The sequence below is a fragment of the Schistocerca serialis genome, chromosome 3 (genome assembly GCF_023864345.2).
Source record: "Schistocerca serialis cubense isolate TAMUIC-IGC-003099 chromosome 3, iqSchSeri2.2, whole genome shotgun sequence".
Taxonomy (NCBI): Eukaryota; Metazoa; Arthropoda; class Insecta; order Orthoptera; family Acrididae; genus Schistocerca; species Schistocerca serialis.
Genome location: NC_064640.1, coordinates 511,118,586 through 511,135,390, shown reverse-complemented (window position 1 = coordinate 511,135,390; position 16,805 = coordinate 511,118,586).

The following is a 16,805-nucleotide window of genomic DNA, read 5'->3' as shown; positions in this document are numbered from 1 at the left end:
ACTCCCCTGTGAACGTGTGTGTGTGATTTTTCTATAGTTTTTTGGTGTCTGTGATATGTGATGATTGTTCTGTCTGTGTCAGGTGCTTGCCTGAGGTAGGCGAGTTGATTGGTGTTATATGGGAAGGAACAGGATTAAGGGATTGGGTGGTGGGATTTTCTCTTCGTTTTAATCGTCGAAGATCGTCATAGGGCGCTTGTGCTTGTCGCGGGACATGTCATACCCACCTAGGGAGTGAATGAGGGCGTTTCCTGATCTGGAAGAACTTTCATGGAAAGCCCTTGCCAGATCTTGGAAACACTCTCTCAGGAGTGGGATTTCAGCTACGGCGTGCAGATCATCTGTGGGGAATCCATGAGGTAAATGCAATTCCCTCCTGAGGGCGCGGTTCTGCAGCCTCTGGAGTTTGTCCAGGTGCTGCTTCGCTGCGTATCCCCAGACAGGGTACGCCTATTCCATGACTGGCCAGATCAGGGCCAGGTACATGTTCACTGCTACTGGGCAGGGGAGGGAGCTGGTTGAGTTCAGGATTGGGTATAGGATGGACATTCTGGCGCAGACCTTCCTGTGGACATCGTCCACGTGGGGTTTCCACGTGAGACGAGATTCCAAGGTTACGCCAAGGTACTTGTCGGTTCTGCGCCAGGGGAGTTTGTTTCCATTTAGGTGAAGATGGAGGGGGGGGGGGGGGATGTTGAGGAGGATCGCGCCCCCAAGCCCGTGGGTAATCAGCATGGCCTGTGTCTTTTCAGTGTTGATACTGATGCGCCAGCGATGGACCCAAGTTTCTGTGTCCTCTATAAGCCTTTGTAGTCTACGGATGACCAGGTCCTTGTTCGCATTTTTCGTGTAGAAGGCTGTGTCGTCTGCGTACTGTGCAGTATGCACCAGGGGGGCCGTTGGAGTGTCCGCAGTGTAACAGTTCTGACACTAAATGTAACTGGGTTTTCTCTTTTAATGCTAGTCAATTGTCAGGATGAGCATTACTGCAAAGGGCATTCGATTCTAAAGCATTATGTCAGGGTGAAAATCCTAAATAAATCAATTTTTCTCTCTTAACAACATGTGGGCAGGGTGGGTTCTTCCTTGGCTCGGGTATGAGGTAGAATGGAACAGCATTTTTACATAAGTTAACTTTTATTGCAAATTTCGTACAACTGTTTCCTTACTCGATGTTCTGGCTCGGAGAACGGCAGCTATGTCGTTTGCGAAGCCTTCTGCTGCGGCAGCGGCGGCGTCAGATTATGCGTGGCAGTGTGTATCTCGTGTCGCCGTCTCGCCCAGTGACTGGAGACGCGCAGCGTGAGGTGGCCCGTTTAATTATTGCGAGCGAAGTCGTGCATCGGATGGTGATACCTCGGATGTGGCGTCCCTGTGTTTCTCTTCTCTAAGCGACCACGTGTGCTGTGCGTCGGCCAGCGGAGCGGCGCGGCGGGGGAAGGCCAGTGTCCTGGACTCGAACAACGGACTCCCGCTCGCCAGTCTTCGGCTGTCAGATCTTCATCCCAGCTCACAGGTGACTGCTGATGTGAGGCCGTCTCCTTTCCGTCCTCACGAGTCACCCGGGTACATAAAAATCTGACTTCAAATACCTTTTAACTTCTGTCTTCTGGCGCCGAGGCTGCTGCTTGCTATTCCATTACAGCGGTGGACATGGTGCGTCTGTACATGATGTAGCCTCTTCTTGCTCATGCTCGGCCTTCAGCACCGAAACTGACTGAAAACTACTGCTACTCTTCTGCTCTTCCTTCTTCTTTCGTCTCGGGCCCACTGCGTCTCGCGTATTTATTCACTTCAGTTCACTGGAGGTGAATGACTTCACGGTCATTGCCTCTTCTGTCACGTTGAAAAGCTTCTTGAAGAATCTTCTTAACGTCGGTCATTGGCTCTTGGAATGTAGGCGAGGGCCTTTGATCACATGTGACAACTGAGAAACACGTGATCCGGTCATTGCCTCTTCTGTCACGTTGAAAAGCTTCTCGAAGCATCTTCTTAACGTCGGTCATTGGCTCTTGGAATGTAGGCGAGGGCCTTGCTCACATGCAACAACTGAGAAACACGTGAGCCGGTCGGGCGTTGCCCTGACGGCTGAATCGACAGCGTTCGCTTATGTGGACTTGTGGACTTCATGGTCATTGTCTTTTCTGCTCTGCTGTTCTGCCCGCTGTTTGCCAGTGCGTAATTCTTCTAATCTAACCTAAGTTTTTCATTTATATTCTAATCTCTACTTCACTTTGATTTCACTAATTTATTTACTTAAGTACCACTCAACAGCAGTGTACAGACTGTACAAAACGGGCCCGAGGACCAATCCCTGTGGCACCCCAGCACGAGTACTCCTTTTGGTGGAGGTGACAGTTTATACTTTGACAGAGAAAGTCCTTTCGTGACATAGCTTTTGATCAGCTGAACTATGCTTCCGGGGAACCCTTGTGTGTACAACTTGTATAGTAGCCCTCTATGCCATACTGAGTCAAAGGCTTTGGCTACATCTAGGAGATTATCCCGCAGTAGCCTCTGTGGTTGAAGCCCTCTGTGGCTGATTCAACCTGTTGTGGGGCCAAGTGGTTCTGCCGGAACCCAAATTGGAAATCTGGCAGGAGTTGCTCTCAGGTAGTACGTTCCTGTATGGGTTTTAGCAGGAGGCGCTCATAGATCTTCCTGAGAGTTGGCAAGAGGCTAATCGGCCTGTAGTGCTGCGGGAATAGAGGGTCTTTTTTTTTTTAAACATGTTTATTAACACAATACATTACATCAACATGAAATACATCAGTAACCCACCACCTCAATGATTAGTGGGTTTATTTGTTATACTACTAGAATACAGCAATTACTTCATTTCACTATTGCAACTGGCTAACTTATGGACAAGGTTGATCTAATGGCTATTCTACTTATCTAATGTATTCTGCAGCGATTACAAGTGTGCCAGTTGGTGTTACAAATCTACTGTTTAGGCCTGCTCACTGAGCTAAACCCATGTGAGCGTGCCCCTGGCACTGGGCTGGCCAAGTCTGTGTTGTCGCTGCAGTCCCTACTTGTTAGTATTGTTAGTGTTCTAATCTACTACTACTACTACTACTAATTTAATTGGTACTATGTCTAATAGAGTGCAGTTGTCATAGCCTGTGGCGTGATGCACTCGCTCTCCTGGTCCAGTAGCGCGGCGGATTCCAGTCATGGGAGACTGGCCAGCTCCGCACCCGGCGGTATGGCGAGTACATCTCAGTCTATTCCGGGTTCAATTCATCTGTCTCGTGTTCTTAAGAATTCTCGCAGTATCTTCTGAGATACCTCGTTTGCCAGTGTATTGAGAATACTGAAGGTATCGGCACGTCGCAGCAGGGCATTAAGTGTGATGATCGGGTAATTGCGCTCGCAAGTCATGCGCCACATCATCGTATAACGGGCAGTCATAGATGATGTGCTCAGGTGTTCCGTCTAGAACACCACAGTCGCACGCTGATGTAGCCCTTTTCCCAAACCGACATGGATATGTCGGGTATGGTCCATGTCCTGTGAGAAAGTGCAATAGTCCCCTGCTAGGCTCGAAGTGGGTCATCCCAAGTCGCTCTTTCATGTTTGGCAGTAGCTGAAAGACCCTTCTGCCAGCTTCTTCATTCTCCCATGATGTTTGCCATAGCTCTTCCCCCCTTCTTTTGATGGCAGGTTTATCTCCTACCTGAACCCCCAAAATGTCCCTTGTCTTATCTATTTTCCCCTTAGTGACCCATTACCATGCGGCCTGTTCCCTTATCTTTATGTCTAACGGGCATAAACCCATTAGCACTAGTAGAGCCCCCCCAGGAGTTGTTCTGTAGGCACCCACAGACCGCATTATCATATTTCTTTGCACCCTTCTCACGGTCATGGCAGGTATCACTCTCGTGAGCCTGTGAGCCCAGACCCCACACGCATACCCTACTACTGATGACAGGATGCTGTTACGATATAATTTTATGAGAGCGGGTGGCAGGTGAAATCTTTTGTGACCAATATTTATGAGGTTATTCAGGGTTTCTATGGCGCGTAATGTAATGGTTTCGATGTGAGATGTGTAGCTCCATTTTTCGTCAATAATTACTCCTAGGTATCGCGCTTCGCGGCGCCGAAGAACTGGTGTTCCATCAATTCTTACGGTGGGATTCCTGACCAGACTGCCTTTTAGAAGAAGGTATGTTGATTTATTTGGTGCAATTTTCATTTTAGCTTGTTGACACCATTCAGCTAGTATATTGATTGCTCTTTCTACTTTAGGTTCGAGTTCTTCGCGGCTACGGCCGCCGACCAACAGGAGGAGGTCGTCAGCGTAGGCTATCACGTCTAGCACGTCCTCGCTGAGTTGTAGTTTTTCTAACAGCGGTTCTATGTTTACGTCCCAAAAGAGTGGCCCCAGTACGGAGCCCTGGGGACACCCCTTCGTAATGGTCTTACTAATTTTGTCGCTAGGCGATGATAGCCAGACCTCCCTGTCCATGCAATAGCTCCTTAGACAGCCATAGAGGGGCCCTGGGCACTCCTTCTCACGCAAGCGGGAGAAGAGCGAGGGCCACCACAGGTTGTCGAAGGCGCCACTGATGTCCACCATGATGCCGATCACATATTTGGATGGGGCAGAGCCGCAGACCTCAGCCGCCAGGGCGATTGTGTCAGACGCCGATCGCCCCAGCCGAAAGCCGAACTGCGTGTCGCTCATCCCACACAAAGTTCTGTGTGCAGTCAGTCTGTCAGCCAACAGCTTCTCTAACAGTTTCCCCATGATGTCTAGGAGACATATTGGTCTGTAGGACTTTGGCTCCATGGGATCTTTGTCCTTCCCCTTCTTGATGCTAACCATGTTTGCTCTCTTTCAAATCTTTGGGAATTTGCCAGTCCTAAGACATTCGTTGTATAAACCTGTGAGAGGTGCTGTTAGCTGTGGGGCGAGGAACTGTACCACCTCCGCTACTATACCATCTGGCCCTGGTGCCTTCCCTTTTTTTAACGATTTTATATGTGCAGCAATTTCTTCCTCAGAGAAAGGGTACACCCGGGTGTTGTTGGTGTACTCCTGCTGATCTGCTCTACGGATTTGCTGTTGGATCTCTGTTTCTTCATTTTCCTCGTCATCTGGAAGTAGAGTCCTCAGGAGGACCTCGGCGGTCTCCCGCCAGGACTCTGTTGTTCTTCCAGCATCTCTGAGAGTAGAGAGGACCGCTGGGGACCTTATCTTCTCCCTGACTAACTTGTAGGGAACTCCCCACGGATCAGTTTCCAGCTGTCTTAATATGTAGTCCTCCCAGCTTTTCATTCTAACCTGTTTCAAATCTTCCTGAAAGGCTTCCTTTACTTCTCTGTATTGCTGCAACCATTATTGTTTTTCCGGCCAGACGGCACTTCGCTGGTAGTACCTCCTCGCCCGTCGGACAGACTGGCGCAGACGTTCGAGGTCGGCAGTCCATGGCGATGGGGAGGCCGCTACGGCCCTTCTCCTAGTCGGAACAGCGGCTTTTACCGCCCTAACCACTGATCCCACCAGTTCCTCGGCGTACCTATCCACGTCCAGGTCACCCTCGGGCAATGGAGGAATATTACATTCTCGAGCCAGGCGTTCCCAGTTAGTTTTATTGAAGTTGTATTGTGTTTCCCACCCCAGATCCCAGCGGCACTCTTCCTGACTAAGTTGAAAGATGATCAGATTGTGGTCGCTTGTGGTGACCTGATCTTTAACTATCCAGTTATGGATATTGCTACTGATGTTAGATGTGGCCAGGGTGACATCAATGTTGGTCCCTAATCCACCTCCACCTGTATAGGTGGGGGGATTTCCTGGTTTATTGGCCACGACAAGCTGTTGGGCCATGATGAATTCCTCAGCCTTTCCACCATTTGCATCTCTGGTGCCGCTGTACCATAGGGGGGATCTCGCATTCATATCTGCCGTGATGATTACTTTCTTGCCTTGTAACGCTTGGTCGTTTCCGCGAGATGATCTAGGTGGTCCTCAAAGTTCCCTCCATACTGGAAATACATATTTACTATGAAAACCAGCCCAAGGGGCGTCTGTAATTCCACGACGTTACAGTGGCTGTTCGATAGCTGCGTGATTGTTGTTGCTCTCAGCCCTTTATTTGTAATGATCATGACTGAAGGGGTTCTTCCCCGGTGGAGATGACTTGCCAGGAGGCTGACATGAAGGGGATTTGCCCAGCTCGAGAATATGGTTCCTGCAGACAGATTACGTCCAGTCTCAGCTCCTCCACTATCCTTCGTAGCTCCTGCATGACAAGGCGACTATTGTGAGTGTTAATTTGTCCAATAACAACCTTTGGTGACATTATAGAAAGTATGTATGGAAATTACATTCGGGCCATGGTCTGTTCCAGTTTGACGCTATTCGCCCATTGGCCAAGACAGACTGTGCATATATTTCGTTTAGCTCGTAACTTTCCCCTCTCCTTTCAAACACCTTTTTGAGCAAGTCAAGCAGGGCTCCGAATTCGGTGGGGAGGTTCATTGACCTCAGGTGTATTCTGTCTACAGCCTCCATTGTTGAGAAGGTGACACTTCTTCCATATTTATGCCCTACACGTACGACGTGCCGAAGTGCTGTGGTGAGGATGGCCGGCTGCTCCAGGCGGGAGAGCTGCATAGCAAATTCTAGGTTTGGGTAGATTCTCCTAGGGTCTACTCCCGTGGGTTTTGATGTTGTTGGGTCAAGTTGTGTGGTGCTTGTAACAGAGCTGCCTTGTAGGATTGCTTTGGTGGTGTCGTTTTGTGTGGGGATTGTGGTGTTTGTGTCTTGAGATCTTGGGTCATGAGTTAGTGTGTGGGTGCTTGGTTTTGGCGTGAGTTGCATTGTTGTTGCCGATCGGACAACAAAGTTTGCCGCTTCGGGGTTAAGTGTGGAGGTGACAGCTGGAGGGTCATTGTTTACGGGTTCGGCCTGTGTGGTTGTATCTTTTATGGGGGTTTTTTGTTCGTCTACTTCTTCCTCTGGTTCTGTTTGCGTGCTTATACTTCTCAAGGTTATTTCTTGTTTCTTAATGTTCTGGACTTGATTTAAGAAATCTTTGAATTTGCGTGCTCTTTCGGCGTCTCTTTTTTGTTTGCAGGGGGATATCCTTTTCTTAGCTATCCTAATTTGGTTTTCTGCGTCAGCCATAATCAGTTCTGGCTATTAGTCGCTGTTCTAACATCTTGTAGGTTGGGCAATTTCTGCCAGATGCCCCACAGGACTTTTTTCCTCTGCGTGTACATGGCACACAGATGCTTGTTTTGCTGCAATTTTTTCTGAGATGATCTTCAGAACCACACCTGGAGCATGCCGGCTTCCTGTTACAATATTTATGTATGTGGTCAGTGTCTGCACAGTTGTGGCAACGAGGTACCACCAAGAAATCTTTAACATTTATGGCGTGAAATCCTATGTATACCTTGCCCATTGCTGTTAGTCTTTTCCAGAGAGCCCCTGAGACCTCTGCCACATGGTGGACTACATCTCGGTCTCTCGGTCCTGTCCTGAATCTTAATCTAAAATCTTTCATGAAAGTCTCCATGTCCATATCATCTAGATTCTGTTGGTACAGAGTATCACAGAGGTCCTCATTAGTTAATGAAACTGGAACATGATATAAGATGACCAGTGGGTTCCTCTTTCGTGGGGGCTCACATCTGACTGATTTGCAGAGTTTCTGATTTGCCAATATCTTGTCTTTGTCCTCATCAGTGGCAACGTCAACAATGACTACGTTCTTGGTTGCCTTGACTCTGTTAATCTTTATCTTGTCTTTGGCTGGGTTTACAGTGGTTGCAAAGACCTCTTGAACTTTCTTGATGTCCTGTCCGGGGAGTGGTCGCAGAAAGACCGCTGTGTCAGGTCTTTTCGACACTTTCGCGATCGTGTCCTTGGTCGATTGAGCCTTTGTTTCCGTTTGCGCAACAACGCCGGCCCATGATTTTGTTGGTTGCTTCCTGAGCCTATCGTTTTCTTTTTCTAGCTCCTCTATCCTGCCCTCTAACTTTGCATTAACAATTGACCATGCCGCCAACTCATTTTTGAGTGTTTGAACGGCTGCCTGACTAATTTTGCCATTTTTGACATTTTGGTCAATAAACTGGCTTAACCTCATGAATCGATCTACAGTGCTCTCCTCCGTCGCTTGATTCAAGCCATCTTGTGGCGAGAGATCAGCTAACATAGAAGCCCTCGTGGGCGCACTCGATTCACTTGTCTCATCTGTAGCCATCATTACCATATTGACAAGCGAAAAAATTGGGAGCCACGTCTCTTGCCCCGGACCGGCTCCTCTGGCATGGGGGGGGGGACTAAAGAATGCAGCTCGCCCACCAGCCTCGTCCCTAGGTCAAGGGCATCCCTAAGCCACCGAGTTCAGCTAACCGTTGCCAGTGTCCTGGTCTCCTTCGGTGGCCTCGTCACCGACGATTTCTCCCAGTGTTCCTCGGCAAGTGCACCGCGCACTCCGGAGAAGCGGATGCACTTCTCGTCCTTCGCCGTCTACTAGCCCGAGCTCCCACCTCCTGGCCAAGGACCCACTCCTACTCAGGTGGCGGCCCGGTCACCCAGTCGTTCGACGGTCTGGACCCAGCTAACCTAGCCCAGGCGATGTCACCACCCCCTGGGTTTGGCAGAACACGCCCCAGTTACCCATGGGCGCGGCGAAGCGCACTTGCCGACTCGCGCCGCGGTCCCACGCCGACAAACGAGGTCGCCGGCATGCAGAGCACCAGCTGGTCTTATGCCCTGCGAATTGCGGAGGGACAGATGGTTGGCCCCTCAGACACAGCTCCCCCTGTGCCACGCACCCTTCGCTTTCGCCTTGGGTTGGGGGCGTTTAACGTCCTACCATGACGGGAGTTTAACGTCCTTCCTTGACACAACGACAACCCTCACCGTTCCACAGCCCGGAGGTGTTATGAGAGTGATGATGTGATAAAAATGATGGTATGGCCCGGGTCTTATGTTGTGGAGTTTGACATCATCGAGACGGTGCGGCACTGAAACCCGAGTTACGTTCCCCGGAGGGCCTCCACACATACTGGGGGATCATGGCCGACCATGTCTCACCCACCGCTTTTGATAATTCACGGTGGGCCAGTAACCCCATCTAAAAGGATTACTGAGCGCCGGGGCCACGTCAAGGCCACGGGATAGCACATTACGGTCCCCGCCCCACTCAGGTTCCTCTGAGCCACAGAGCACTTCAGACAGTCTGAAGATTTCCGGGAATCAGAGGGTCTCCTGGCGGTTTTAACCCAGTTTCGGAAGGCAACACACCCTCCACAGGTGGCGCCACGCAGACCGCTTTCCCGTGCGATAGAGGGTCTTTTTTTTTTTTTTTTTTTTTTTTTTTTTTTTTTTTTAAACTTTATTTCTATATCATAGTATTTATACAATGTAGCCCACTACCTTAATTGATTAGTGGGCCAAAGATGTCGTACATTTATACACTACAATTGCAGCTATTCTAAATATAAGTTAGTGACTAGTTAGTAGCAAATAGCAATGTACTTTGGAAACTACAATGGGCAGTTAGTATGTTAACTAAGGACTATATATGACTTAACTAAGCTAATTATGTACTAGTCGCTAATCCTGCGGCGTTACAAAGGTGTCAGCTTAGTAATATAAACCTACTAATTGGCCTTGCCCATTGAGCTAATCCCAATGGGCGTGCCCCTGACACTGGGCAGGCCATGGAGTTGGTCGCTGCAGGTTCCTAACAAGTATCTACAACTAGATTCTACAACTACACTTAACCTAATGTCATAGTTGGGTGCGTTGTCTAGATCGGTAGGGTTGCTCCCCATTCCCCCTAATCCCGTGACTCGGCGGATTCTAGACTGAAGAGTCGACCTTTCCGTGCCCGGGCGGATTGGGAATAAGGTGCTGTCTTGATCAGTAATTAATAAGTCCCCAATCAAGTGCTAGTGTGGTTCATTCAGGTAGTCCCTTAAGACCTTTTGTGAAACCGCGTTAGCCAATTTGTTGATGGTCCGAAAGGTGTCTTGATGTCTTAACAGTCTGTATGTGTCATTATGAGGTAATTGTTCGCGCAACTCTGAGGCCACATCATTGAAGAGCGGGCACTCGTAGACCACATGGTCAGGAGTGCCTTCCGGAGCGCCACAATCACACGTAGGTGTCGCCTTTTTCCCAAATCGACATAGATATGTCGAATAGGGTCCATGCCCAGTGAGAAAATGGATGAGTCCCCTGGTTGGTTCAAAATAAGTCATTTCTATTCTTTCCCTGACGTCTGGCAGTAATTCAAAGGTCCTGCGTCCTGTTTCTTCACTTGCCCATGAAAGTTGCCATAGCTGTTCCCCTTTCAATCTGATCTCAATTTTGTTGTCAGTCCTACTCCCCAGAATTTCCTCTATCTTGTCCAAGTTCCCCTTTCTTGCCCAGTACCAGGCGGCCTGCTCCCGAATTTTAATATCTAGTGGGCAGAGTCCCATTATGACTAACAGGGCTCCTCCCGGTGTTGTCCTGTAAGCCCCCGTTGATCTCATAACCATATTCCTCTGCACTCTTCTCACTGTCATGGCAGGCACCACCCTCGTGAGCCTGTGCGCCCAGACTCCTGAACCGTAACCCACTATGGAGGTGAGTATGCTGTTGTGATATAGTTTGATAAGATGTGGTGGGAGGTGGAAGCGTTTGTGTCCAATGGAGATGAGGTTATTGAGTACTTGTAGAGCTCTTTGTGTTACGGTTTCAATGTGTCTACCAAATGACCACTTCTCATCAATGATGATACCCAGATATCGAGTCTCACGTCGCCTTAGAACAGGTAAGCCCTCTATCCTAACAGTTGGATTTCTTACTAGCTGTCCTTTTAGAAGAAGGTATGTTGATTTAGTCGGTGAAATTGTCATCTTTGTGTCTCGGCACCACTGTTGTAGTGTTTGTATTGCTTGTTCTATTTTTGGCTCAATGTCTTCTCGGCTTCGGCCGCCAACCAGTAGAAGGAGGTCATCTGCGTAGGCTATCACCTCTAGCACTTCATTAGTTTGCTGTAGTTTATCCAATAAAGGTTCCATATGGATGTCCCAGAACAGGGGACCTAGCACGGAGCCCTGGGGACATCCCTTCGTGATTGTTTTTCTTACCCTTGTGCTAGGGGATGATAACCAGACCTCCCGGTCCTCACAATAGCTCCTCAGACACCCATATAGCGGTCCTGGACACTCCTTCTCCCGTAAGCAGGAGAAGAGCGAAGGCCACCACAGGTTGTCGAAGGCGCCACTTATGTCCACCATGATGCCGACAACGTACTTGTACGGGGTAGAGCCACAGACCTCAGCCGCCAGGGCGATTGCATCAGATGCCGAACGCCCCGGCCTAAAGCCGAATTGCCTGCTGCTCATCCCGCACAGCACTCGGTGCGCAGCCAGTCTGTCAGCTAGCAGTCTCTCCAGAACCTTCCCAAGCAGATCAAGCAGGCAGATTGGCCGGTACGATTTTGTGTCTGCTGGGTCTTTATCGGCTCCTTTTTTGATGATGACTACATTTGCCCTTTTCCAAATTTGGGGGAACTTTTGCTGCCTCAGACATTCATTGTATAGGTAAGTCAGAGGGGCAACTATCTGGGGAGCCAGGAATTGTACCACCTCCGCCACAATGCCATCTGGCCCGGGAGCTTTCCCTATCTTCAGGGTTTTTATGTGGGCAGCTACCTCCTCTTCAGAGAATGGGTAGACTGCCGTATCATTTCCATATATGTTGCTTCTGAAGTGCTCTCGTAGCTGCCGTTGTTCATTTGTCTCTCCCTCCGCTGTATCGTCAGGCAGCAGGGACTGGAGAAGAACCTCGGCAGTTTCCTGCCAGGATTCTGTCATCCCATCCCCACGCCTAACGGTTGAGAGCTCCATCGGAGAGCGGATTTTTTCTCGGACAAGCTTGTAGGGAATTCCCCAAGGATCGAGAGCAAGTTGGTTTAGAACGAAGTGTTCCCAACTTTTGGATCGTACTTCTCGTAGGTGTTTGTGGAAATTTTCTTTTGCTTCCCGGTACAATTGCAGCCATCTTTGTTTCTCAAGCCAGACGACACTGCGCTGGTAGTACCTCCTGAGCCTTCTGACAGACCGACGCATCTCCTCCAATTCGGCTGACCATGGTGACGAAGAGGCCGCCATGGCCTTCCTTCTAGTAGGTACGGCGGCCTTCACTGCTCGAGTTATTGCTGTAGTCAGTTCTTCAGCTCTTTTGTCAATGTCGATGTCCAAGAGTCCGTCACCTTCTGGCAATGCAGGAATGTCGCACTCCCTGGCAAGTTTCTCCCAGTCGGCTCTTTTATAGTTGTATTGCAACTCCCACCCCATGGCCCAGCGACTCTCCCTGTTTCCCACACTGAAAGAGATAAGATTATGGTCACTGGTGGTAGCATTCTCTATCACTTCCCACTGCTGAATTAGGTGCACCGTGTTGGGTGTAGCCAGGGTCACGTCGATGTTTGTGCCCTGGCCCCCTCCCGCCACATACGTCGGAGGATTACCAGGTTTATTGACTACCACCAGCTGCAAGGCCATAATGGCCTCTTCTGCCTTCTCTCCATTTGAGTCCCTGGTGCCGCTGTACCATAGGGGGGATTTTGCATTTATATCGGCAGTTATAATTACTTTACGCCCCCGCAACGCCGTGATGACTGTGGTAAGATGTGCCAAATGTCTTTCGATGTCGTCAGCATACTGAAAATACATATTAATGAGATCGATGGTGCCAGATGGAGATTGTAGCTCCACGACGTTGCAGTGGCTGGATGAAAATTGCGTGAGAACTATGGCTCTCATAATTCTATTAGTTATGATTATTGCCGATTTTGGGTTTTCACCACTACTTATGACTTGCCATGTCGCGGCTGTGAATGATAGTTTCCCATTTAGGGAGTACGGCTCTTGCAGACAGATCAGATCCAGTCTCCTCTCCTCCACTTCCTTACGCAGCTCCTGCATCACTAGTCTACTGTTGTGGGCGTTAAGTTGTCCAATGGTGATTTTTGTCATTAGTTATTATGGAGAATATGTATGTATTCTGTCATTTGGCCAGGTCTTATTCCAGTCAAACATGATACGTCCATTTGCTAAAACTGCTTGTGCGTAAATGTCGTCCAAGTCAAATTTTTCCCCGCGTCTTTCAAAAAGTTTCTTGAGTAAGTCACGCAGGGCTCCGAAGTCGGTGGGGAGATTCACTGACTTTAGCTGGATTCTGTCTACGGCCTCCATTACCGAGAAGGTGACTCTCCTACCATTTTCGTGTCCCACCCGGACCACGTGTCTTAAGGCAGTGGTCAGGGTAGTCGGCTGCTCTAGTCTCGCTAGTTGCATTGTAAATTCAAGGTTTTGATAGACCCTGACTGGGTCGATGGGTGGCAATCTCACGACAGGATCTTTCATGGCTAGTTCATTGGAACTCGTTATTGTGTTCTCCTGTAGTGGCTGTTTTATATTACTGTTTTCTTTCGTCGAGATTGCCACCGTCTCTGTTGCAGGATGCCATTGCCGTTGATCTTTAGTCGGCGTAGTCCTCCGGCTTTGGGAGGAGGGAGACTTGACTATAAGAGGCTCAGTTTGAGTTCCTCTGTCAGTTGTGGTGGATTCTGTCTGAGTGCTCTCATCCTTTGTGGTGACTGAGGCGTCATTGAGCGATCTCAAAAACATCCTAAAGGCACTTGCCCTCATGGCATCCCTCCTCCTTTTGCTCGGGGATTTCCTTTTGGTCATCCTGTGTGTTTTGGCTTGTTCAGCCATAGTCTATCCTTGATATTAATCTTTGTTCCAAAAGTCTGTAGGTGGGGCAATTCCGCCCAGTGGCGCCACAAGGTTTTTTGCCCCTTCTTTTACAGGGGATGCAAACTGTTGTTGCCCTACAGTCTTTACGGACATGTCCGTCTTCGCCACATTTTGAGCAGGCCGACCCCCTGGTACAGTGCCTCAGAACGTGGTCGAGATCTCCACAGTTATGGCAGCGCGGTACCACAATATAATCACGTGTATTTATGGCGTGAAAGCCGATATAGAGTCTGCCCATTGTAGTGATCTTTTTCCACATTTGAGCTGAGACCTCAGCGACGTGGTGAACCACGTCACGGTCCCGAGGTCCTGTTTTGAATCTCAATTTAAAACTTTCTTTAAATTCGTCCTCTGTCATGTCTTCAAAATTTTGTGCCCTCACAGTCTCATGAATCTCCTCGTTTGACATGATTGTCGGTACATCATACAAGATGACCAAAGGGTTTCTCTTCCTCGGTGGCTCGCATTTGACCACCGAGTTTAGTTTAGGATTATTTAGTAGTTTCATCTTGTCCTCTTCAGAGGCCACTTCTACTATTACTGAATTCTTACTTGGTTTGACCTTATTTATTTTTATTTTATCTTTAATCGGATTTACTGTGGTGGTGAGTAGCTCCTGAATTTTCTTTACGCTAGTGTCCTTGCCGGGTAAGGTCCTTAGAAAGACCGTTGTGTCAGCCCTCTTTGTTATCTTAGCTATTGTATCTTTGGTTGTTTGAGGTTTCGGTGGCGCTTGTGCGACCACCTCTGCCCAGGTCTTGGCCGGTTGTTTCCTCAACCTTTCATTTTCTTTTTGCAGCTCTTCAACACGGCCCTCGAGCTTGGCGTTTGCTATGGCCCACGCCGCCAATTCATTTTTAATGGTTGTTAGAGCCGCCTGGCTAATCTTCCCGTTTTTAATATTCTGCTCGAGGAGCAAGGTGATTCTGCTGTGTCTCTGCAAAACATTTTCCTCCATTACCTGTCCTGACTCGTCCTGGGGAGCAGGTACAGGCATCAATGAAGCTCGCGAAAGCGCACTCGATTCACTCGTTTCTGGCGTCTCCATGTTTGAACGAGTGAATAAAAGAGGTGGGAGCCCGTCTCTTGCCCCGGACTGGCTCCTCTGGCATGGGGGGGGGGGACTTCTGCAGCTCGCCCACCGACCTCGCCCCTAGGTCAAGGGCACTCCAGAGCTGCCGGGTTCAGCACGCCGTCGCCAGCGCACTGGTCCCCATCGATGGCCCCGTCGTCGACGATTTCACTCGACGCTCCTCGGCAAGTGCACCCCGCACTCCGGAGAGGCGGATGCACCCCTCGCCCTTCGCCGCCTACTAGCCCGAGTTTCCACCTGAAGGCCAAGGACCCACTCCTACTCAGGTGGTGGGTCGGTCCCCCAGTCGTTCGGCGGTCTGGGCCCATCTAACCTAGCCCAGGCGATGTCACCACCTCCTGGGTTTGGCAGAACACGCCCCGGTTACCCAGGGGCGCGGCGAAGCACCCTTGCCGACTCGCGCCGCGATCCCACGCCGACAAACGAGGTCGCCGGCATGCAGAGCACCTGCTGGTCTGTGCCCTGCGAACAGAAAGGTACTGGTGTTCGGTCCCTTGACACAGCTCCCCCTGTGCCACGCACCCTTCGCTTTCGCATCGGGTTGGGTCGCAGCTCTCCCTTTTGTCGCTAGGCAGAACGCCAAGCTTAACATCTGGCACCACGGGAAGGCGGAAAGAGCTACTTGGGAAGGAGAGGCTATAAGAGACGCTTCACTTCCCCTGTGAGGACGGCCGCGGCACACCCGACTGGAAAGCGATACGCCCCAGTGCGAGCTTCCGTGCCCTACGGCGCGCCGGCAGCGGGCGGGCCCGCCCCGAAACGCACCGTCAAACGACTGACCTCACGCCAGACATAGAGGGTCTTTCCCTGGTTTGTGTATCGTGACCACTTCCGCATGTTTCCTGCAAGCTGGGAACTCGCGGGATCGAGTAATCTCGTTGAGGACGTTCGCGAGGTGTGTGGTTGCTGTGGGTGGGAGATTTTTGACTAACTGATTAGTGACACTGTCGTGCCCTGGCGCCTTTTTTGTAGGTAGGGACCTAATTACTCTTGCCACGTCCTCGGGGGCAAAATGTATGGGTTCGTCCTCTGGGTCCTCCACGGCATTGGGAAAGACAGCCAGTTGACGACTTCAAAAAACTGGTTCAAATGGCTCTGAGCACTGTGGGACTTAACATCTGTGGTCATCAGTCCCCCAGAACTTAGAACTACTTAAACCTAACTAACCTAAGGACATCACACACATCCATACCCGAGGCAGGATTCGAACCTGCGACCGTAGCGGCCACGCGGTTCCAGACGGACGCGCCTAGAACCGTACGGCCACTCCGGCCGGCAGTTGACGACTGACTACCTCTTCATGTTCTTCATCCTGGGGTTCTGCCGCTTGGAACTGCTTCTCGAAGGAGTCGGCGAGGGCGTTGGCCTTCCCAGCATGGCTGTAGACCAGTCCCCCGTCGTGCCGTGGCGGCATCCTAGCGCGTCTTTTTGTGAACTGTTTGGTTGCTTGCCATAGTGTATGATCGTTTACTTTGAGAGCTGTGAGGCGGTTTTGCCGTTGCTGGTTTCTGTGCTCATTGAGCGATACCTTCAGTTCTCTCTGTAGACGATCGAGCAGACTCCTGGTGGCCTGATTTCTGGTGATCTTCCACTCTTTTGCCACTCTGATCCTATGTCGAATTTGAGCTAGCAAGTGTTCCGGGAGCTGTATTTGCGGCGGTGGGCCACCCCTTTGCGGAGGGGTGGCTTCGTTCGCTGCCTGTTAGGTCTTGTAGCGGTTGTTCTACTGTGTCAGCCGTACATGCGGGTGCCTATGGCTGACAGTGCGCGAGTAAGTGGAGCGATGCTCAACCCTTGACTGCTACTCAGCGAGTGAATTCCCTACCGGCGGTCGCGGGCTTATATCTCTTCTGGACCGCTCTCCGCTTCCCGCGGCCGACCAATCACGCGCCCGCGGATTCGCCCGATGTGCCTGGAT